A 24213-nucleotide genomic window follows, 5' to 3' on the forward strand; every position below is an offset into this window, starting at 1 on the left:
TACAATCAGCCTACGTGTTCTGGAAAAGAAAAGGTGGTTTAGGCAGCAGGAGGGGGTTTCTGGGGAGTTTAGTAAGTCCCCAGATTCTCGCAACTATAGTAAAGGGATTGTGATTTCATTAACTCCTGGCCACCGGAGGACAGTCTTGAAGTTTCAGGCAACTTCCTTCTTGTGATTCTAGTAATCATAAGCCAGATGTACTTCAGAACCATGCTTCTCAGACTTTAATGTGCATGGGAATCAGCTGAGGTTCTTGTTAAAATACAGATTTTATTCCAGTAGGCTTCAAGTGGGTTCTCAGGGACAGCATTTCAGGCTCTTGGGTGATGCTGAGGTTGCTGCTCTATGGATCTGACTTGAGTAAGAGGACTTCAAAATACTTTCTAGAAAATAAAGTTGGGATTTATTCTATGAAAAGATCTAGATGCATTTTTATAGTTTTTATAATAACAGATTTTTTTAGAGACAACTTAAAAGTATTTGTTATTTTATCTTAGAAATTTGTGAGAGGTCTTTCCCACACTTAAAAAATAGTAATCTTATACTGATCAGCCACCCAAACTGGTTTTGAATGATAGTTCCCTTAACTAACATACAGCTTTATTCATTTAGGCTTTCTTAGATTTGGGAGGCCCTGGCTCTAGCATTGGCCCTGATGCAGCTACTTTGGCAACAAGGACTACTTTCAGAGCAGAAATATTCTCCGGAAGATTGACAGTTCATAGGCTGTGTTTCTGTTAAGACCTTCACATTTATTGATCGTTACCAGGTTAGCACCATGCAGAGACCTTCTCCAAGGGCAGTCAGTTGGAATGGCTAGAAATGCAAAAGGGCAGTGTTCAGCTTGAACTTTGCAAGTGAAACCTTGCATCTGCTTACATATGTTCAAACAGCTCTCTGAATTTGATGTTTAGAGTTTCTTCTAACAAGGTGGCCTTTATTTTACAGGTCCTTTGCAGCCAGCATGATATCATATCTATAAGACATGGAGGAGAGAGAGCTCACCATGCTCAGGTAAAGGGACGGTGTGGCCAGGGAGCAACAAGTAGGACTAAGGACAGGTTGTTTGTCACTGTAGGAGAGGTGATTCAGCTTAATTATACCATTGACGTCATTCTCTTACGTGTGTTTTACTCACGTCTGCCTGGGGTGCAGAGGGCCTGTTCTGGGTGAGCTCAGTGAACTAACATGAATTGGGGGAACATCTACAAAGTACCTACAACAGGGCCTCTGTAAACAGCCTGTGGGGAAACAGGACTAGTCACGGGAAATCTCCTTCCATTTTTTTACAGAGTCAACATAGAAATATTGTTCATCTTACTAGAATTATTCATCAACATAGAATTATTGTTCATCATACTATTGTTCGTCTTTATTACCCTATCAGAAGGCTTTCATCTTTTCAACCTGTATGTAAATATGTGAATATTGAAACTCTTCTAATTAAAGTCTTATCTCTGTCCCCTTATCTGGAGTTGCTGTTCTAAATATCCTTTGCATCTTCCTTTTAAATAAATGCATGTCTCACAACTTTGATTTGCCCAAATAGGTCACCAAGATTAATTTTCCATTAACCTTTATTGCTTCTGTTTCTTTCTAATCATCTTTTTAGAGGATTAAAGAGTTCCCATTGGGTCAGCCTTTATATAGGATATAAATCATCTTTTTCTTTGACGGCCTTTATGGAACTGCTGTGGAAGGTGGTGATCTTTGGTCTGGTGACTGCACTTGCCCCTGTAACTGAGTCAAAGCATCTGTAGAAAGACCCACATGGAGAGTTCTGTTGACTGGCAATTTTTTCATTGGCCTCCCTTCTTTTGTGACCCAAGTTATATTAGTTACCTCTGGTGGAAACTAACAAAAATTACAATAAACTATGTGGCCTAAACAACACACACTTACACTCTTACAGTTCTGGAGGCCAGAAGTGTGAAACCAAGGTCTCGGTGAGGTTGGTTTCTTCTAAGAGCTGTGAGGGAGAATGTCTTCCATGCCTGTCTCCTAGCTTCTGGTAACCTCAAGTGTTTCTGGTGTATAGATGGCCATCCTTCTCCCTGTGTGTTCACATTGCCTTCCTTCTACGTGTGTCTATCCCTTGTTCAAATTTCCCCTTTTTAGAAGGATACCTTTCATACTGGATGAGGGCCTGCTTTAATGACTTCATCATAACCTGACCATCTTCAGAGGCTCTACTTCTAAATCAGGTCACATTTACGTGCATGAGAGATAAGGACTTCAATAGCATTTTGGAGTACACATTTCAAAACCCATCACACTGTCAAAGGGATGGAGACTCCATTCGTTTTGGCATCCCCTCAAGAAACTAGCACACTGCCTGTTGCTTAATATTGGTTGGATGAGTGAAGGACAAAGACCGTAAAGGCCCCGGTCAAATTTAAGTTAAGAAATAAAGCGCAAGGATCAGAGGTGGATGGGCATTATGCTGACCCTTGGCCTCAGTGCGTGCTTGCTTTCAGGACATTCCAAGTTAAGCTACATCACGGATGTGCTGAGGCTTTTCCTTTAAAAGTGATAGCAAATAACAGTTCTTACAAAATAGAGCCGTTGGTGTAAGCAACTCATGCTTTGTCATTTCAGGCCGAACTGCCAATTTACATGCTGCCTCTGTCAGCACGTGGAGATATCCTTCCCGCTAATTCAATACCATTTAAATCATACTTAGACGGGCTCTTCTTCCTTCCCAGTCGCGTTGCCTTGCGCTTATTAAACGTAACGTCGTGTTCCCTAGCGCTAATCCATAAAGGCTATGCTAAGACACATCTGCTCTTGTTGTGTCAGCTGCCCCCTGTATGCTTCCTTAGCTCATAATGATTAAGTTATCTTTTGAGTGTTTGGATTTGAGTGTGGATCAAATATGAGGATCCTGGTCTCCAGGTATCACTTAAATGACCCGTTCTTTAGAGCTGTTTCTTTAGAAAGCCCCTTTTTCCTGTAAGGGAAGAGCTTTCTGGCCATGTCTACCTTACTTCCAGGAAAGGATTGCTTTTTATACCCGAAGGAAGCCTCCTGCGGAGAGAAGCCAAAGGCCAGTGAGGGATTTCCACCTGGGGGTGAAGTAAGCATGTGTAGGAGCCTGAGAATTGATGTCAGCCCCTGGGGTAGTGTTACTTGTTGGCAGGCCAAGGTCTAGGAATGACTGAGTGCCTCAGGCCCTGGCCTTCCCTGAGGACCGCACAGCAGGTGGGCTGGAATAATTTACTTACAATCTTCTCAATCCTTTGGATGCTTTGATGTTCCTGGGGGTGGGGCCGCAGTCTGAGTGGTAGCGTTGGCCTAGACAGCACGGATTTATAAGTTGATGACAGGCAGTAGAAAACGAAAAGGAAAATAAACATTCATTTTACCATTTTTCACACCGGCATTAGTCCGAAGAAAATTGGTAAATCAAATGACAAATATTTATGGAGTGTGTGATCCATGCAGGCATGGTTCTACCAGATGCTGTATACGGATGTATAACTTCATCCTGGCGCCTGCACTGCTTACCTGGCTTTTCCATTTTGTTCAGGAGCCTACTACCTTTGATTAGAGGCCTTCTATCACTTACCATGAGAGTGTCTACAGGGCTTCGTTAAAATGAAGACAACTGGCAGGCTCAGTTGGTAGAGTGTGCGACTCTTGATCTCGCAGTCCTGAGTTTGAGCCCCACGTTGGGCGTAGAGCTCACTAAAAAATGAAAACAACCAATTTATATTGTTACACAGCGATCGATTCAGAGTGATGATGGAGTTGCCCGCCCTTTTGATGTGGAAATGGTGGGATTCAGAGCAAATGGTCAAGAAATAATTCTTGAGATGTCTTTGGTGCAAAAAGTGGTTGGCCCACGGGCGAAGAGAGCTAGCTGTACTGGGGGTGTGAGGAGTGGCTGATTATATACTTGTAAGTTGGGAGGGGGTTAGGGATAGCGTAAGCCTCTAAGGACATTTGGGAGCAAAGTTTCCAGGAGCTTGAGGGGGCTAGTTATTGTTAGGAAAAGGTCATTTATTACTGTCTAACAAAACCATAGTCATGAGACCCTTCAGATGTATATCAGGGGGCCATACTCTTGGAGGATGATTGCTAACATATATCTTGGGGGATAGAGATAAAGGAACTTTCCAAAGGAATTTTTACATGTTAAAGAAGACTTATAGGATCCTGGAGGTTGCGATTATGTTTAAGCTAAATTTGCCTTTTGCCCTTAGCAAAGTATTAATAGCAAGGCAGTTGAGGTCCTAGAGGAAGGTCACTCTGCCTGTCTCAAGGACTTGTCAATGTAAGTTGTAAGGAAATTTCACTTTTTTTTCTTTTGCCTCTGTTCCCCACATCACTTTGGCAATTACGTGTAGAGTTCAGTGAGCAATTGCATTTTGGTCATTAAACTGTCCTTAAATATCTTGCTGTGTACTCTAAAGTATGCACTACTACAGTTAGAACATTCTAATAAATCCTATTTTAATAGGTCATTTTATGTGTGCCTAATACTTCTCTACTATTAAAGAGAAAATAAATGAGAAATAAAACCTTAAGTGCGTTGAAAACTAAAAATGAATTTATTGTTGCTGAGTCTTTTCCCCACTTCCATTTTGCGTTCTCCACTTTCACTAATCTTAGATTTTTGAAAATTCACATGTAATAGTTTTATGGAATTGGTAAAAATATATTCATTGCTAAACTCTGATTTTCAAAAAAGGGAAAATAATTTTCACGTCCTTTTAGTTGATAATTAACGTGGTAGTTTTTTTTTATACCTCTGAGATTAGAGTGTTATTTATGATACATGGGAAATATTCTAATTAAAGAAATTATACTTTGAATCAAGGCTCTATCAAACTTCCACAGAAAATGTTTGCACATGAGTAATTTAAAATAGGAATCTTAGTGTTTGTTCTGTCTGGGTTCTTCTCTGCCTCTGTCTCCTGATGTTTCCTTCTTTGTTTCTTTTAAACCCATGAGTTTATGTTCAGTGTTTTTAAGCTGATAAAGTGTAAGCAATGAAGAAGGGCATTGTGCTCCTGGCAGAGAACTCGGAAGCTTGGTGTCCTCCTCCTTGTTTTGCTCACCCTACGTTTAGTCATCACTAAGCTCTGTCAGGTTTCTAGAATTCTTTCATGTTTTTACTTTCCTTTTCCTTTACGTCTATGGACATCCCTTTCCAGGCTTTTCTTTCATTTTGTTTGTTTCTTTCATTTTGTTCATACAGCCATTCATTCATTCATTCATTCATTCATTCGTTGTCCTTTGTACGTGTGCCAAAAATTGCTCTGGCGATAGCATCAAGGGTATTATAATTAGGAGATTATCCTGCAAAAGTCGTTGCTCTGATGGGGCTCCGTGGTAAGTATAACTTACACATGGGAACAGGAGCAACCGATTTGGCTTGGGCCAGTCCAGAAATACTCTAGAGAGAAATCGGCCTTTCGGGTGGAGATTGGAACGAGTAGAACATTGCCAGATGGACTAGTGTGGTGGAGAGAAAGCGTTTCAAAGGAGACAGAGGGCGGGTGGCTTCGCACAGAGCTGTGCTGGGCGGAGTGTGTGCTCCTTGCCATTTGGGTGTAGATGGAGCACGAGGTGGGACAGAGGATGCGAGGCTAGACAGGGAGGCAGGAATCACACCTAGAAGGTCCCCTTAACATGTTGCTGAGCCTGCCTTCCTGTCTCATGTCTACAAGTTGCAGTTGCCTTCAGTTCATTGTGCACATGGTGATGAGGCTGACCTCGTGTGAAGAAGTGCTTATCTCCTGCCCAGCTCCTGCCTGGTCTCCTTGCTTCCCAAGGGAAGCCCAGCCTTCCTCACTGGTCATTTGAGGATCTCGGCCATTTCTCTCTTTTATTTGCTGTGAAAATCCTTGACCCCAGCTAGATTTGCTGCCTTGCTTTGCACACAGTTTGTCCCTTTTTCTTGCAAGCTTCCCTTTTCAAAATCCACCCATACTCCACAATCCCACTCAAATTCATATCCTTTGTATGAAAATTTTCTCCACTCATATGCAATTTTACCCCCTCTGAACTCCAGGGGAACTTTTGAGGGACTCTTCCCATCACAATTTCATATGCTTCTTTATATCCCCCATGTTACTTACAATACTTTCAGAGAACCATTGCGTGGTGCAGGGAAGGGCCACCTGCCTATTACATACCCTGTCTACGCCAAAAGAGCAACTTCTTGCATAGAGCAGGCATCGCGTTGATGTTTGTTAAAAGAATAGAGAGAAACAGAGCTCCTTTAATTTGTAAGGCTCTTACAGAGGTGGAACTGAGGGATTGATTAATTGTCATATGAAAGAGGCAGTGGTTAATGTAATGTCCAGATGAAACTCTTGCAGGGCAGAATAATTGTTGGTGGAAGGCAGAAGGATTCCATTCAACAAAAAGCAGAATATGTATAGAAAAGAAACACATTCTGGAGACTAGGGCTTAGACACGGGAAGAAGAAAACTTAGAAAGCCATTAAGCCATATATGAGTGGTCTTGACAGTGAATGACAAATGACCTAACAGGTAAAAGCACCTATATTGCATTAAGATGCTCTGCATCTTTATATGAGATGGCCTCTGGAAGACCTGATTCAATTTAAGACTCCTCAGTTGCAGATCTGGAGACAATCACAAATTCAGAAATATATTTATGAATGTCTGTTGCCACTGAGCTCAAAAGACCATAATCCTATTACTTGTGATTTTGAAAAGGGTAAACATGAATAACTGAAAGGAGATATTGATTAAAGAAGTAATATGAACAGGAATAATGGAATTAAAGTAATTGAGGCAATATTGGGCCTAATGGACCTTGTTCTCTTAATGCCTTTCTTCTGCTCTTTGTATTGAGTTGGCCCTAAAGTCGATTGGACCATGTGCACAGAAAGAGAAGGATGTAATGGAAGAGTTAGTATTGGTGTCTATAAAAATCAATCTGTTGTTCTTACAGAAGAACATCAGTCAGTCTGCGAAATCGATTAATTGGATTTTTTTTACATTTGGCTTATGAGATAATGAGACACATGACGGGAAAAGACTACATGCCTTGCACATAGTAGATACTCAGTAAATGTTTCTTGAATTAAAAACCAACGGGTACCATGGATTAAGTTTACAAATAACTTCAGCGTAAGCCCTTTTGTCAGTAGTAATTCAGTCCGTCGTTCCTTTGGCTTGACTATCCGTGGTACTGTAAATTTGGATTCCTCAGTTTCCTAGGATCTCTGAAGTGAGTTCTCTCACATTTCTACTGCCAAGCCGTCCTTTATTTAATCGGGGATCTCTGCATGTCTTAGGGTCCGAGTTATTTTCTGTGGCTAGACTTTCTGCCCCATCGTGCCCTGGCAGTTTACATTTTTTCACACATCATTTTGATGAAGTTACTCCCTGTTCAGTGTCTCCGAGTTCATTCCTCACTCAGACTTCAGCACCTCTCATCCACACTTGCCTTCCCACCACCCCCTACCCGGATCCGACGGGGAGGACAGTTTTGTTTTCATTTTCGAACATGGGCAGTATTCTCCTTGGAGTCCTTCCTCTCATAGCTATATACATCCAATTAAGAGTCAGTTCTGCCTCAGGCAATAGTTATATTCCTTCAAACTGTGGATTACCGAAACCTGTTATGAAGACAATGATTTCAGTGGGATAAATGGCGTTAGAGACTACAGACTTGCAGGTGCACGGCCACAAGGTTATTTTACCTACAGTTATTTCAGTAATAATGGTGTTTTCAATCTGTATAAGTCTGTAACTTCAAAACCAGTAGGTCACTGAAAAAAAGTACAATGTTTTACTATATCTCTTTTTACAAGTATGCAGTGCACTAAACCGGTACTTAAAAAAAAAATTATTTCAAATCTTTATGAGCCACTATGGTGACAAACAGAGAAAAAAAGACTTAAAGCCGCTGTATTGTAAGCAGAAGAGCTTCTTTTTTTCCTTATGCCAGCAGCCTTAGTCTGCAAAAATAAATCTCATTGTTCAATCAATTGATCACTTTATATTTCATACACATTATGCAAACTCCACAGAAGAAATGTTTTTAACGTTTATTTTTCGAAGCTGTGTCTTAGCCCTTTTTCCTCCATTGGGCGTGACACTTGCTATTCGACTCTCTTGCCTGGCAGTTTTTTTCCCTCTGAATACTCTCTTTTTGGCTAATTATCGATTCCAGGATCTCTTTAGTAGTTCACGTTTTTGAGAATTCTTACAGGTGTTCTGAAATAGGGGCATACTTTTATGCCCAATACATACAGTGCCCAATACATTGTTAGAACAGTGAGAAGCATTAGTTTATAAGAGCAGGCAATTATCAAATTCAGTTCCACCTACACCCCAGTTGCTATTTTTCCTACCTCCTGTTCCTCCTGAACATCGAACCTTACTGTCTTAACGGTGAAGAAAAATTGAGTAATGCCCGTTTCAGCGTGAAAAAATGAGGAGTGGCTGACAGTTTTCAGGTTAAAGATGAGTACATGTTTTAGTTCCTGGCCCTTGCTGAAACTCCATTAAAATGACTTTTAAGGGATTTTTTTTTTAAGGCACACACCCATAAGAACAAAGAAATGAGGTTAACAGCCACAGCATTTGGGAATCTGGGATACAGATGGATGAATGTTAGCATATAAAGCAGGCCTGAGAAAGCAGAATTTTAATCTGGCAGGGGAGAAAGGAAGAAGCCCAGTTTACACCAATGAAACCTGCAAAATCTCAGGAATTTTGAGCAACAAGAACCCTCTGGAAATGGGAGTGAAGAAAGGGTTAACCTTAGGAGTGTTCGGCTGAAAGTTTAGATCTGCTCTCAAACTGTATACATGTAGATAACTGTCCCTCTTCCCCTCCAACAGAGCAATGGAGATTTTTTTTTTTTAATGTAGAAATGATAAAATAGGTTTCTGGGTTAGCAGATATCAGGGAAAGTTAAAAGTGGTATTATATAGTCTTGAAATCAGGGAGATTGCATTGACTTACCAAATCCTGAGAACCACAGCAGCTACCCTCTTATGCCCCTTAACCTGAGAGCAGGCAGGATGATACCCTACCTGAAGGAGGCTCCAAGAGACTTCCTTGGTGTTGTGACCTGAAAATAAAACTCAAGGATACTGATATCAAGTGTTCCCCTGAAGAAGAGGCCTAACTAGAACAATCCTAAAATAAATCCCAAATCAACAACCCATCCTCTCCAACCTTACTGTTGGCTTTCTAGTTCCCCGCTTCTAAATATCAGCACACAGCCAAGGATCGTCAGATATTTAAGAAAAGTATTATAAGAGATAGAAACTAAAACGTGCAAACATTAAAAAAAGCATCTTGGAGAAAACAGGACCTTTTCAGGAAGAAGAAATCTTAAAAAAGAAATCATCTGTATCTACAGAGAGATAAAGTGTGGTATTGAAGCCATGAAAGAGAATAGAATTTATAAGGGTTAGAAGACCAAGGTAAGCAAATTCTAGGATGTGGAGTAATAAGAATAGAAAATAACACAAAAAGATAGAAAATGTATAGGATTGCTTCATGAAGTCCAGTGGCTAAAAATAGTAACCCAAGATTGAGAGATTATAGAAAACAGAGGACAGAAAACCATCCAAGAAATAATTTAACAAAATTTCCCACAACCAGGGCACCTGGGTGGCTCAGAAGGTTAAGCATCTGACTTGATTTCGGCTCAAATCACGATCCCATGGTTGTGAGGTCGAGTCCCACATTGGGTTTGTGCTCAGCATGGAGCCTACTTAAGACTCTCTCTCCCTCTCCTTCTGCTCCTCCCCAACGTGCATTCTCTGTCTCTCTCACAATTTTTTTCCCTCACAATCAAAGATAGAAGTTTCCAAGTAAAATATTACCAATGCATTCTCGTGAAACTTTACAAAATTATGGTACACTCTAATAAATGACAGGGTAAGCCCATAAAAACACCCAGGATCCCAGAGACAGGACCAACACAAGAGCCAGGAGTGTGGCAGGACTAGTGATCCTCTAATGTAATTTTGGGATAGGTAGAGGGGTTCAGGAGAGACTTCTTCGAGATGGAGAAACTGATAAGACACCCGCTGTGTGTGTGTGGAGAGGAGAGTTGGAAGTCTAGGGGAGGAGTTGGGGAGAACCTCATGATAAGTATATAGGAAACTAACCCAAATTAAATGTAACAGTGATTAACTCCAGGAAAGACAAAAATTAAGTAGAAAAGGAAATGTTATCACGGCATATTACACAATTCAATTACTAATAGTGTCTCCATGGCAATAATGATATGAAAATTGATATTCAAGCTAATCAAAATTGTGGTAGAAATCTGAGAGGATGGGAACATGGGGCATGTATATGTGTGTGAAAGAACACTTACCCTTATCTTCCTCCCTGGTAAACCGACGGGTAGTGCCTAAAATGGGAAAACCAAGAAGTGGTACCATAAGCATGTTATTTAAATCCGTTGTCAATTTTGCCTCACTATAGCACACACAGAAACTGGTTACTTAATAATGCCCCAAGCTCAGGACATCCATTTGGAGAACACTGCATGGATAAGAAACTTCCAAATAGAACCTTTTCACATTTTCTAATGAGAAACCCAAGCTTGCTTTCATGACCGTTAGTTTTTAAATATTGCTTTTATTATATGCCTGGGAAAGCTAAATGCACTTCTTCATCAAGATTTCAATGATTCTCTAAATTCTTGTTAGTCGCTATCAAATACTGTACAAGTAGTGATTTAGAAAATTTCAAACCACTTCACCACTATTGTGAATTTTACGAAAGTTCAAAATTTTTAAAAGTCAATAGCTTCAATCCTTTTTTTTTTTTAACTACAGAAGTGCAACACTCTGACATTCCCCATCTGAAGAGAGCAAAAATGATGAAGCTCTACGTGGTAAAATATGTGTTTATTGTTACAGTAGGCATCCCATAGGTAGCTTGGTTGCCAACGAAAGTGCACATTAGCCCCACATGGAAAGAAGCAGCTGAAACCCTTTAGGAGAGAATTTGGGGAACCTCCAGCTGTAGCTTTGCCTACCAGGTCCCCTTCCCAAACTCTTCCCAAACTCTCAAATACCCAACAGCATCTTCAAGGGCCACTTCTCCACGAAGGGGAGGGGTGCCTCTTGCAGCAGCCTGTTGAAGCGGGGATCCATGGACGTGTTTAATGTCTCTCTCAGTTGAGCAGGGAGCACTGTGCCTTTGGACTCTGGCAAAGCTGATGGCCAGTGGTCATCTGTCCCTGGGTGCCAGTTACCCAGACCCCACCTGGTGCCCTGGGGCTGAGGTATGTCAGTACCTCGTGACAAACACGGAACCCGCTCGTAGCAGAGCAGAATGTCAAAACCTGCTACCGGTTGGAAAGCACTGACTTCCAGATGTGGAAGCAGAGTCCACAATAATTACTTAGAGAGCTGAAAGCACCTAGGAGGTGCTTACAGTTGAAACTGTTATGAATAAATTGGTACAAATACAAACTACCTTAAAAAGAAAAATCTCTCATGTGTTCCTATTAGAACTTCTAGACCTTTTGTCTTTTTTTTGTTTTGTTTTTTAATTTTTTTTTTCAACGTTTATTTATTTTTGGGACAGAGAGAGACAGAGCATGAACGGGGGAGGGGCAGAGAGAGAGGGAGACACAGAATCGGAAACAGGCTCCAGGCTCTGAGCCATCAGCCCAGAGCCCGACGCGGGGCTCGAACTCACGGACCGCGAGATCGTGACCTGGCTGAAGTCGGACGCTTAACCGACTGCGCCACCCAGGCGCCCCGTTTTGTTTTGTTTTGAAGGAGAGAGAGACAGAACATGAGTGGGGGAGGAGCAGAGAGAGAGGGAGACACAGAATTCGAAGCAGGCTCCAGGCTCTAAGCTGTCAGCACAGAGCCCAATGCGGGGCTCGAACTCACAAACTGTTAGATCATGACCCGAGCTGAAGTCGGACACCCAACTGAGCCACCCAGGCGCCCCCAGACCTTTTGTCTTATCGAGGCACTGAGGAGAACTGCTTTCAACTCTGTTTTCTTGAGATGAGATGATGAAATGTATACAGCTGTGGAATATGGTATGCTTTTAAACTCAGAAGCTACTCAGTTTGCGGGTTGTCTGTATGCTGTGTGTATAGACCATTTTGTCTATACCATTAAGTAAGGGAAAAAAAGTACATCTGAAGATAGCAAACTTCATGTTTTTAATAAAAGAAAAAAAAAGAAGTTGAAATTAATGGGGAATATAGCTTGTGTTTTGAATCTTCAGTTAATTGTTTTTCTGCTGTCCCTTTAACATGCTCCTGGGGAAGTTAGCAAAAATGTTTTAGGGGAAGAGTTAGGAAATGGACAGCCACTCTTTCGCTAAATTAGCTGGAAAAGAAGAAAGGCACTTGAGAATACATAGTGGAGAGCTCCCCTTCCTAATGCAGAGGGGACGGAGAGTGTGGTCCATTTGGTGCCCTCCATATTCAAGGCTGAAATTGGAAACAATGGCCCTTTAATTCGCTGCTCAGTTAATGGGCCTGCTGATTTACTCTCATTTTTTAGACATCTAATATGTCCTTAAAACCCTCTCAAGGGTTTTATACTTTTAGCCTGAGGTCTCTGTGCTTCATTTTTCCTTTTGTTCTTCAGACACTCTCATTGCCTCTCTCTGTTTCATCTTCTGAGAGGCTCAGAATAATGCATGGTGTGAGCTGAATAATTGGGATGAAGCTTGTGACATGTCTTGATGATGTTAAGCCACTCAAAATCCTAGGAAATAGTCCCAGCTTGCATTAGCAGTAGATTAATTCAGGTGAACTTTAGAGTCTTAATTTTTTAGAAATTTACATTTTTACCAGTGATGATTGAAAAACATTGGCATTCTTTCTGCCCACATTACTGATTACAATTGCAAATAGTTGCAAAAAGTGCTAGAATGACTTCTCACTGTTCCATAAGGAGCAGAGTGTTATTTTACCCATTTAATGGCTATTAAATATTTTAAAAAACAATTTTCCAAAAATTAATCCATACCCATATGTAACATTGCATAAATCACAATGGGAAATGTATTCTGATATGCATGCCTAATAATACTTGTGTAGGTAGGTTTATGTGTTTACGAGAGTTTGCCAAGAGGAAAGGTTACATTGGGGGGAGGTTTCTCATTTGAGACTTCATTATGAGAGTGGTAAAAATAGGGGTGCTTTCGGATGAAGTCAAGAGAGTGATTACTCAGGTAGCTGGCAACTTTTTGCCCCAGGATTTCCTGAGTGTGAGCTAGCTGTGAGTCCAGGCCTTATGATCTGAATCAAGCGTTGGAAAACCATGGTGAACTAGTTATTTAGTATGTGGGATCAAGGAAACCCAACAGCTCGTGAATTTGCCCCATGAAAAATGAGCAGAGGAATCTATTCTGAGTGGAGATTCAAAGGAGAGCAGGAACATGTCACAGGGAGGCATATTGGGAGAGAAGGGTTGGCCCTACTTTCTGGAGAGCAGAGGCTGTAGCAGACAGGCCTAAGGCAAGGGAGCAGGGAACAGCTGGGAAGGAGGAGAATTGGGGAAAGAAAGGAGTCAGCTGGTGGACTTTTAAATCTGGGATTGAAATTTAATTTCAAAAGAAACATTTGGAACACTTGGCGACAAGTGACACGAGCAAAATGACATTTGGGGAACATGATTCTTGCTGTGGGTTGTGAAATAACTCAGAAGAGGAGTATGAAGGCTGGTGCATGATGAGAAGGTCCCCAGCTGAGGAAGGGAAAAGGGGAAGGGATTGGACTTGGTGACAAGATCCATAGAGAAGACACAAGGGAAAGAGAAGTTATAGATAATTTTCAGTCAAGCCTGGGCTGCTGCCTTGAAGAACTCCTCCCATCCTTGTGGGTCCAAAAGGAAAAAAAAAGGGTAGGGTATCTGGAAGAAATGTCCAAATGCCTTCTTGAACATGTCAGTTCTCTTCCGAGCTTGCAAGTCATGGAACAGTGGAAATGAAACGGATTGCAAAAGATAGGAATTTGTTAAGTTGATCAGTTCTCATTTGGATGTGCTCCGACCCTTCCCCTCATTCCACCAGCTCCCAGGAGATCCTAGAGGCAGCAGTAAATAAAGGAGCATGATGAGGGTTAGCGGTCAGAGAAGGGAATGAACACAGCCCTGCGGATCTTTGTGCACACACAGTAATTGGATGTGGCTGTGTGGATAAGCATTCCATGTCACAGAGAGGAGAAGGGAAGAGCAGAGGCTTGGAGGCAAACACTGTGAGCGGCTTTATGGGAAGGCCGAGGGAGAAAAGAAGCCAGAGAAAGATTGGCCAGGGTGGCAGGAAACCCGTGAAATTGTTTGATCTAAACTTGAAATAGATATTTGCTTCATTAGAGCCGACAGTATGAATCGGGTTCTTAGGTCATAAATTAAGGGACAGCTTCCTCCCCCAAGACAGAGCATCCACAGAGAATTCCCAATAAAAATATAGCAAGGCAAGCCTCCAAACTGACACAGCTGAGCAGATGTTCAACTGCCAGAGAGATTTTCATGAGCCCCTACTCTTTTACAAATACAATTCACCTTTATTCTTATACTGAACCATGAAAATTCTTTAAATGGATGTCAGGAAATTTTCAAGAAATTCCTGCACTCCACAGTGGTGGAGCTATTTAAAAGGATGGGCGAAGGTGGTCAAAAGGTACAAATTTCCATTTATAAAATTAACAAGTCCTGGGGAGGTAATGTATATAATGGTGAGCGTAGGGGCGCCTGGGTGGCTCAGTCGGTTGAGCATCCGGCTTCGGCTCAGGTCATGATCTCACAGTTTGTGGGTTCGAGCCCCGCATCGGGCTCTGTGCTGACAGCTCAGAGTCTGGAGCCTGCTTTCGAATTCTGTGTCTCCCTCTCTCTCTGCTCCTCCCCTGCTCATGCTCTGTCTCTCTCTCTCTCCTTCAAAAATAAATAAAAACATTAAAAAAAAAAGAATAGTGAGTGTAGTTGACAATACTGTATTGTATATTTGAAACTTGCTAAGCAAGGAGATCTTAAAAGTTCTGTTCTCAAGAAAAAAAAAATTATAATTAACTAGGCTTATTATGGTGATCATTTCACGATATATACCTATATTGAATGATTTATGTCATTTACTTGAAACTCACATGTCAATTATATCTCAAAAAATGTTTAAAGAGAATACATTAACTTTTCCATTGCAGTGAAGATCAACCAACACTCACCTGCCCACCAGGTTGGCTTATAATACTGTATACTTTGTTAGCTCTAAACTGGAAATCCTTTTGAATCTTCTATCAGTTGGGCTTTTCCAGAGAAACAGAATCAATAGATATGCATGCATACATGTGTGTGTTTGTAGTACAGTATGTATGAAGGGATTTACTTTAAGAAATTAACTCGTGTAATTGTGGGAGCTGGCAAGTCTAAAACTCATAGGGCAGGACAACAGGCAGGAGTTGTTGTTGTAGCCTTGAGTTACAGGACAGGTTGACAAGCTGGAAACTTAGAATCTCTGCTATGGTCTTCAGGTAGAATTCCTTCTGGAACCTTCGTTTTTGCTCCTGAAGCCTTCACCTGGTTAGATGAGGCCCACTCATATTATGCAGGGTAATCTCCTTTCCCTAGAGTTGATTGATGGATAATATTAATCCCAGCTACAAAATACCTTGATAGCAACATCTGTACTTGTGTTGGACCACATAACTGGGCACCGTAGCCTACCAAGTGGATGCATAAAATGTTACCATGACAAATTCCTTATTTTTACTATAGTGAAAGAGCAGAAGCAGCTGTATTTTGCCCCACTTCTTCAATTTGAAATCTTTACACTGGAGAAAGATCCCCTTAGTGATTCAGTGGTGGCCGTTTTAGTGGTGCCTCTGTCTGTGGAACTATTTTAAAAATTTTGTTTGAAAAGCTGGGCAACATCCGAGCGCCTTTATTCTGTCCTACATGATGCCAGATGATCCTGTCTGCTCTGCCTGGTGAGTGGGGTGGGCATAGTGCTACAGGTTATTGACTTCTCAAGCTCTGCAACGAAACTGCTCTGCTGACTGCGTGACAATCACATGGGACTTGGGGAGTTAATATTTCCTTGGAAGAATTTTAATGTTAGAATTTACTGTCTTTTGCACATATAAATTTAAAGCCTTAATGTTATGCTCTTCTGGTTATTTGCATTTAATATGCATGCAAATTCACAATGTATACTATATGCCGAGGATATAATTTATAAATCGGTACTTTCCCTGGTTGTTAGCAATTTTGGCCGCTTTAAAAATTAATACTTTGAAGAAATATATGTTTTCAAATGTATATGTAGTATCTTTAGTTTCCAGGGGAAAATATGTAGTGCATTCTCTACTGAAAAGGTAGATCTCTGCTGTAAAGTTCTCTGTGTTGAAAGAAATTACGCATAATGCTAAAGGTTAGGATATTTTTCTTTATTTATCTTTCCCGTGAATGGGCTCGGATTAGGTGTTGCAGATGTTTGTTTCCATTAACGGTGTTGAAAAACATGTGTTTATGAAGCATGATTGCAACCTGCAGCATTCTGGTACAATTGGGGGTGAGTCATTCCAGCTGATAAACACCCCTGACATAGCAGCGCACCACACTGTACTTTTAAGTGGAAGATCAGTTCTGCGCTTCATATAACCAAGAGTGGGAGAGTCCCGGAGAGAGGCTCTAGCCTCCCTGGCTGCCATTTAGGCTTGTTGTCTTGGCAACCTGAACACAGCCATCGGTCCTTTCCTCAGGCGGGGAACTCCAGTCATCCTCAGCTCTGCCGTGACCTTTTCTTCTCCCCTTCCCATCTGTTGCTGGGCTCTGCCGGGCAGCTCCCAGGCAGCTGCAGATTTTCTCTGCCTTGCACACCTCCAGGCCACTACCGGCTTCTGTTCTTTCCTCTTCGGACGACTGAAACCTCATTCTGGGCCCTCTGGCTTGTCAGCTCCCTCCTGACGTTGTCTACCCACCTCAACCAAGGCTTCAGAAACCTTGTGAGGAAAGTCATCTTTCCGCGTGGACCTCTTGGTGGCTCAGCATTCCTTGCAGGGAGCAGACGTCCGTTGTCCACTTCAGCGGGCCGCCTCCACGTGCCGTTTAAAAGTTTTTTTCTCTGAGCTGCACATCTGCGTGGAATGTGAAGTCACCCCCCTCCTATACCTTACCAACGCTGGGGCCCACCTGACCGGTGTCATCTTCGTGGCTCTCAAAAGCAGCCCTCCTTAGGTGATAAAGAGCAAAGAGCCTCTGGCTGACAAGTTTTGTTGGGACCACCCCCTCCCGCACCGTAAATATTATCACTAAGCTCTGTGTCAGCGTCCTACCAGTTGCTGCGTGAAATGAGCTAGGTTCATCTGGTCTGTGGGCAGGTACTCAAGACCCAAGTCAGGGCCTCCGTGTGTTATTGGGCAGCCTGGCAAAAGACGTGAGTTGGGTTGAGACTCCATCTTGGCTCTGCTCACCAACATGTGTATCCTTGGACGCAACTGGATCTGCCAGGTGAAAGGGTGACTCCCACGTCCCCAGTCCTCCCCAACACAGGCACCTTCAGCTAGCCAAATTGTACAGAGACACAAGGGGTACCATCTTCTAACCCGTATGGGGGCTAAAAGGGCACCATTGACTGATTTGCAGTTGGGCACCCTATAAGCTCGTAGAGGCCTCGACCTATGATACATATGGGAAAATCAAGAAGAAATAAAGTGAAGTTTCCTATTAAGAGGGGAAGACATTAAAAGGAAGACCAAATCTCTCGTCTCTTCTTTACAGACCATAAACAGTGGGGATCTCGGTTTTGCTTTTGAGTTATGTGACGCCGTTTGATAAATTGATAAATCTTCACCAGGTGAAGATAATGTTGTGATAATGACATCCCGACCAAATATTCGACAGTGCCTTCTCTTTCCCCTCCTCCCTCGCTCCTCTTGTCTCCTCTCCTTTTCTCCCTCCCTCATCCCCTCTCCCTTCTCCTCCCCACCTCTTCCTTTTTTGAGAATGAGCGTAGCAGCCAATAATTGCGTGAAACATCCTGGGTGTCTCAGAGATGCATCTTTACCGACTGGATTGTATCATGGGTAACTCACCACAAGCTCCCATGTGCTGTGGGCAGAATGGCCTCCTAACTGTCATAGAATGTTTAAGGACCTGGAAGCTATGTGCTTGATTTACATTGACAGCAGGAGCCCTGAGTGTAAGAACTTGGGCCTGGTTCGCTTGCTTTGGGAGTTCAGGCATGTACTAATCTCTCCGGTGGCTTAGGATTCCTCCGAAGAGGCTGGGTCGAGGGAAGTGATGGGGTCTCTGAGAGAAAGCCATGAGTGAAGAAGTCTGCCAGAGTGGAGCAGACTGAGCGACAGGGTCTGGATGTTTGAGGGAGCAGTAGTTCCAGGAACCTTCTCTGACCTAACTACCTTCCACTCAACCCCCCTTACCAAGACCAGGCCCCTCCTCACACACACAAAAGCAAGTACGTTAGGGCACCAATGAAGGCTGTGGCATAAAGTGGGGGTTGGCAAACTCTAGTCCTTGGGACAAATCCAGGCTGTGGCCTGTTTTTTTGTAGGGCCTGAGGGCTAAGACTTGTTTTCAAATTTTTAAAACACTGTAAAGAAAGCAAAAGATAATGTGCTACAAGGACAATATTTAGGCCTTTGAAGACTAAAGTATTTATTAATCTGGCCCTTTACAGGTGAAGCTTGCTGACCCCTTCAAGGAACTGATTGGCAAAATGGCTCTTTTTTGAAATAGCAAGGCCCAAGAGTGGAATTGGTTTCCTTGATGGCTGGACCTTGAGGCTGGTGTTCTAGAGGAAGTTATCTGTCCAGAGAATGTTGTCTGTAGTGTCAGTTGTGACATGTGGATGGCAAAGTGACAGGTCAGTGGAGCAGAGGAAAAGCGAAGGAGAAGAAGAGGGCTGTTCGAACGGCAGGCCTTAGGTCTGTTTGTGCGGTAGACATCCGCTCCCACCGCCACCAGCACATCCCAGAGGGAGTAACTGAGGAGAGGAACCTTAGGTGGAGCGTAGAGAACTGAAGCTTAGGCTTAAGTCCACATATTTATAGTGCCATCAGCAAGGAGGCCCCTGGGGGACTTTGGTTTCTACTTATGTTCTGTAATTCACAAGGCATGTCACATTTTGTAATCATGAGAACCCTCTGAAGCAGACAAGAAGGGTGTCGCTTTTGACCTCAATCTATAGAGAAGAAAGCACTGCTGCTTGGTCAGAGATGTGTCCCGTTCAAGGTCATATGTTTATTATATGATGGAGCTGGAAATCAAAGCCAGATATTCTGGTCCTAAAACCTGGGCACCATTCTCCGGGTCAGTGAATTATCATTATGAGGTATCTCTCTGCACCCCACTCCCATAATACAAAAGCCTTCTCACTCAATATTAAGTCAGTTTGCACGTTCATTAACCTATAAAACAACAGAAATGGTTGGAATACCTCTGGAACTGGAATCATTTGGCATACCTCAGCTTTGCAGTCTTCTCAGTGGGAAAGGTAAACGTGGGAGAAGCTTGTAGCGGGGGTGTCTGAAGTAGTCTGCACCACTCTGAGTTGTTTATGCATGCCCGGGGACTCTGGGTTGAGACAGATTACTTGGCCATTCTGGTTTGACCTTCCTAAAGAACCCACGAAAGGAACAATTGCGAGAAATAATTAATGACACTCTGACAACCTCAACCAAAATTGGAGCTGTTTTCACTGGTTTATGATAGATGCCAGAGCAAGGCATTGTGTAATAGACACATTGAAGGACTTGTTCTGTGTATGTATGTTTTAGGCATCAAAAGCCATCATTCCTCCATGATAGGACAGGAGAGAGAATTTTATACATTTACCCACCACCTACATACTTTGATATTTTGTCATAATGAGGCGTGCAGGGGACCCAGCTGTGGTCTGGCCCGGCTGTGGCTCTCCATCTCGGACCCATCCTGAGCGATGGATGAAGTCCTGGGGCCAGAGTCCCTGACACAGACAGCCACCAGCCCCAGGGAAATCCATCACAAAACAGCCGTCGCCAGGAGTCTAACCACATCCGGATTCACGTAAGGAGAGCACCGAGTACCCTCCTGGAGAATGATACCCCGAGACTCTGGGATAATGCTGCCTTTACACTGCTCATAAAATATGTTAAAAAATAAAGCCTTAAAAGTCATGCTCGTGAAGAGTGAGGACAGGAAAATGAGCGTAGCAATTCACACAGTGCACTTTTCCTTGGAGCAAGAAGTCCTGTCAAGTTTTCAAAGTGGGTATTTCATGTCTCACAGTATCCTCGAGAAGGCCGGGTCAGCCATAGGTTACTGGCTCAGGAGCTGACTTGGATCTTTGTCTTGCTGGCTTCTTGCACATTTTCTTTTCTTTCTTTCTTTCTTTCTTTCTTTCTTTCTTTCTTTCTTTCTTTCTTTTTTTTTTTAGCTAAATTGTCATTTCTTAGCCTTCCTCCTGCCCAGTCTGGGATTTCCTTTCCCCTCAGCTCTGCCTCCTGTGTTCTCTGTCTCATCATCCTATTTTATTTCTTTCACAGCACTGATCACTGTTTGAAATTATTTTATTTATTGACCTGTTTAGCGTCTCTGTCTCTTACCCCTGGGACATAAGCTCCAAGAGAACAGAAGCCAGCCATGACTCCCGGGTTTACTGTTGTTTTCTGTAGCACATAGAACGGTGCCTGGCCTATGGGAGGTGCTCCATAAATTCATTTAGTGAATCAATAAATGAATTAGGGGGTAAATATGGGCTGTTCTGTTGCTTAATCCCATAGGATAGTGCCCATAAACTGGGTAGCAGTCTTTTCCTGATAGAAAAATCCAAAGGGATTATATTAGTTTTCTTATTGTTGTACTAACAGGCTATCATAAACTTACTGACTTAAGTGTGCAGATTTATTATCATAAAATTCTGGAAGTCAGAAGTCCAACATAAGGGGGATGGGGCTAACGTCAAGGTCAGCAAGGCTGCATTTCTTCCTGGAGGCTCCAGAGAAAAATTGTTGGTGTTGTTTTTGTTTTGTTTTGTTTTGTTTTGCATTTTTCAGTTTCTAGAAGTCATGTACATTCCTTGGTTTGGGACCCCTTTCCATCCTCAAAGCCAGCCACGGAGTTGAGTCTTTGTCATCCTGCCATCTCTCCGATTCTCTACAGATAGGGGCTGAGGACTCGCATGATTGAATTGAGCCTACTTAAATTGAGCTTAATCTGGGAAAACCTCTTATCCCAATGTGCCTAATGTGAATCACCCCTGTAAAGTCCCCTTTGCCATACAAACTAACATATTCAGGTTCCAGGGAACAAACTGTGGGCATGCGGACCTCTTGCAGAGGGAGGAGGTGTCCTTGTTCTGCCTACCACGTGGATTCACTCACAGAAGAGGCAGAGGGATGGTCTCATTTTTCTCTGAGAATATATATTGTGAACCCAAGAGTTCCCGACTCATTTATTCATTCAACAAATACCGGTGGAGCTTGTCACATTTTCCTTGTCACTTTTGTTTCTGGTGGTAGAGTGGGCCAGGCTAGGCTGCTGTTTTGTCGGGTGGGGCAAGGACACCCTGGAGAAGTTCACGTGCAGGTAGAACCAGGCCTGACAGTCGGAGATTGGGTTGCTAACCAGAATGGGGTAGGTGTGTCCAGAGGGGACTCAGAGCAGCAGTAGTGATGACAGTGGTAACAGATAACGCTGGTGACAGATAACATTTATTGTGTACAGGCCTCTTTGGAGTAATTTACTTCATTTATGTAATCCTTACCACAATTCTGTGAGCGAGGTACTGTTGTTATCCCCATTTTACAGATGATGAAACCAAGGCACAAATAGGTCGAGTAAGTTGTCTAAAACCACGCAACGAATAAGCGACTGAGCCAGGATTCCAAACTCTGGGCCGTCTAGCTTCTAGAGCCTGCTCCCTAACCACCGTCCTCTCCTGCCTGTCATGGAGCCGATCAAAGAGGGGCGGAAGGAGCCCACGAGAGGCCGAAGTTGGGTGCTGGGGACCAGAGCCTCAGTCGTTGCACAGACGTGCACGCTCGGTTGTTATTTGCACCTCATGTTTTCTGCCTTGGAACCATAGGAAAGACCCCACTGTGTGTCAGGCATGGCCACTTGCGGCGGGGACATGTGAAGATGGGTCTGTGCTCAGGAGGATGCAGAAGCTAGCAGCTCACAGGCATTCCCCGTGATGGGCCGCTGAGGGAGACATTGGCTACTCTGCAGCTTGCTGAACCATCTGCTGAGCTTCTGGGTCTCATGAAGTACGGGGACCGGAATGGTACAGAGGAGCAAGTCAAGAAGCCCCGAGTTTGTGTGTCCACTTTATCGGTCACCAGATCTAGGTCTGGGTCAACTCATTGAGCCTCTGTGAAGAAAAAAATACAGTCTTTTTTTTTGCCTACATCTCTAGAGTGAGAGAAAGATCAAATTATTACTGTGAAGTACTCTGTGAATATTGGTTGTTAATGTCCACGTGCCTGAGCAACAAGGTGAGGAAAAGAGGTATGTCTGAGTGCCCCCAAATGGTGTCTGGATTGTGTTGTCCTGGGGGGCAAACCAGAGAGTGCGAGCAAGAGAGGACATCTTCCCGTGGCCTCTGTGAGAGAGTCTGATTGATGGCAGGGATTTACAGGTCACCCTACGAAAGCATGCCATCGATCAGGGAGTAAGAAGGCTATCTTGTCTTTAGTGCACAGACCCACAGTCCTGATGGCTCTGATGACCCAAAGGTGGTCACCGGAAGGGAAAGCCTTCTCTGCTTGTGTCCACCCACCCTCTTCATGTTAGTAGCTACAGTGTGGCCAGACGGCCCCAAGAATTTCTCGCATGAAAGTGGAATTTTTTAGTAGGTTTGATGTAATTGAGCACAAACGACAGCTGTGAGTTCCAGACTTCAGAGGGAGGTGCAAAAATTTACCTTGGAGTTAGTGAGCCTCTTAAAATACGTATTCAAGTAAACAGTAATACACAACTGTCAAGAGTTGCAAAGGCTTTTAGATTTACCCTGCCCGTAAGCTAATAGGTTAGGCTGCAACAGTTTTACACCTGCTGGCAGAAAACATGAAACTCCCAGGTCAGACACAAAGGATTTTATTCCTCATGGTGCAACTTCCTGTTACCATTGGTTTCCTTTGTCCCCCAGCCCCAAGGGGACAGTGCAGAGCAGGCCTAGGCGGGTCTGTGTCTGTGTCACAGCCGAGGAACACAGAGTTTGGGAAATCACCAATCTTATAAAGAGCTACTGGCATGCTTGCTCAGCCTTTATTATCCTGGTCAGGAAACAAATCTGTCCTGTCCTGGAGGGAGACACTATCTTCGTCTTTTCCTTGTGATGTTTGCTTCACAAACATCCTTGAAAAGATAGTCTGGAATCAAAGCTGTCATAAGACGTGTAGCAAAGCCTCCCATTAGAAACGAATACGTAATCTGCTGAATTCCTAATAGCGACCTATGGAAGGTATTTGTCTTTAAATATACAGTATTGTATCAGTGAGGGGATATGGTCTGAATTTTGTTTAAGAAAAGAATCCATTTCTAATTCTTTTCACTTAGTGAGTCCTACTCAATATTTTAGGATAGTGATCCAGCCATACTTGTTGCTTAAATAATTGCCGTGGAGTTCAGGACTTCTAATGAATTGGTAATTAAATGATATTTTAATTAAAAGTTGTTTACATGGAGTGTGCAGAGGGCTTATGGTTGATTGTCTCTTTGACCAACTTTGGTTACAGGAGCAACAAAAGTAAGAATTTTATGTTTTGACCGTGGATGATACTGATAGGAATTTATGCAAAGATTTTTGCTTAGAGTAACACGTGCTTTTTCTGTGATTTTAGTGATAAGTTTTCTAGGATTCTTATTGGGAGAATTATCATTTGTACAAGTTGCTTTATATTTGATTTTTTTAAATTCCCCAAATGTATTCAATTTCATACATGGTCATGCTTAAAAATTGTAGGCCTGTCATTGCCTACTTAGTATGTAGTCAGGGACAAATTGAGCCCCAATGATTTGGATAATCCAGGAGATCATTAAACTTTGAATATTTTTAGGTTTAAACTTGATAAAAGGACCCACATGGTACTGAAAGTGTCAGGAAATTCAAGGACCCACATTCTGCCTGGGAATTGGCATAGTGCTATGAACATGGCTTTAAATGCAGCTGGATCTGGATTGAACTCCAGCTCTTGCTAATTCCTAATTCTGTAATTTACGTAAAATGTCTGCGCCTCAATTTCCTCATCTGAAAATTGTGCACAGTGACTGCTGCTTTGTGGGCT

At 42.8% G+C, this 24213-nt stretch overlaps 1 protein-coding gene and 1 long non-coding RNA gene across 7 annotated transcripts in view; one reads left to right on the forward strand and one right to left on the reverse strand.

Moving 5' to 3' along the window:
- The window catches only part of ENOX1 (ecto-NOX disulfide-thiol exchanger 1), a 552986-nt gene that overhangs the window by 114807 nt on the left and 413966 nt on the right, over nucleotides 1-24213 (forward strand). For 4 of the 5 annotated variants that reach the window (XM_047876641.1, XM_047876659.1, XM_047876649.1 and 1 more), the window contains exon 3: nucleotides 949-1014. The exons of the other annotated variant lie outside the window; for it this stretch is intronic. The gene's annotated coding sequence lies outside the window, so the exon portion shown is untranslated. The remainder of the gene's footprint in view (nucleotides 1-948; nucleotides 1015-24213) is intronic. 5 annotated transcript variants of the gene reach the window in all.
- Nucleotides 146-18055, reverse strand: LOC125175986 (uncharacterized). Of its 2 annotated transcripts, none has more exons than XR_007156078.1 (5): nucleotides 18022-18055; nucleotides 10327-10362; nucleotides 3569-3687; nucleotides 3225-3294; nucleotides 146-383 (listed from the first exon to the last, which is right to left on the reverse strand). It is a non-coding gene; the product is annotated as an uncharacterized LOC125175986 (long non-coding RNA). The 2 variants fall into 2 exon arrangements; XR_007156088.1 differs by having other exon boundaries at nucleotides 17916-18048.

The sequence above is a fragment of the Prionailurus viverrinus genome, chromosome A1, assembly GCF_022837055.1.
Source record: "Prionailurus viverrinus isolate Anna chromosome A1, UM_Priviv_1.0, whole genome shotgun sequence".
Lineage (NCBI taxonomy): Eukaryota > Metazoa > Chordata > Mammalia > Carnivora > Felidae > Prionailurus > Prionailurus viverrinus.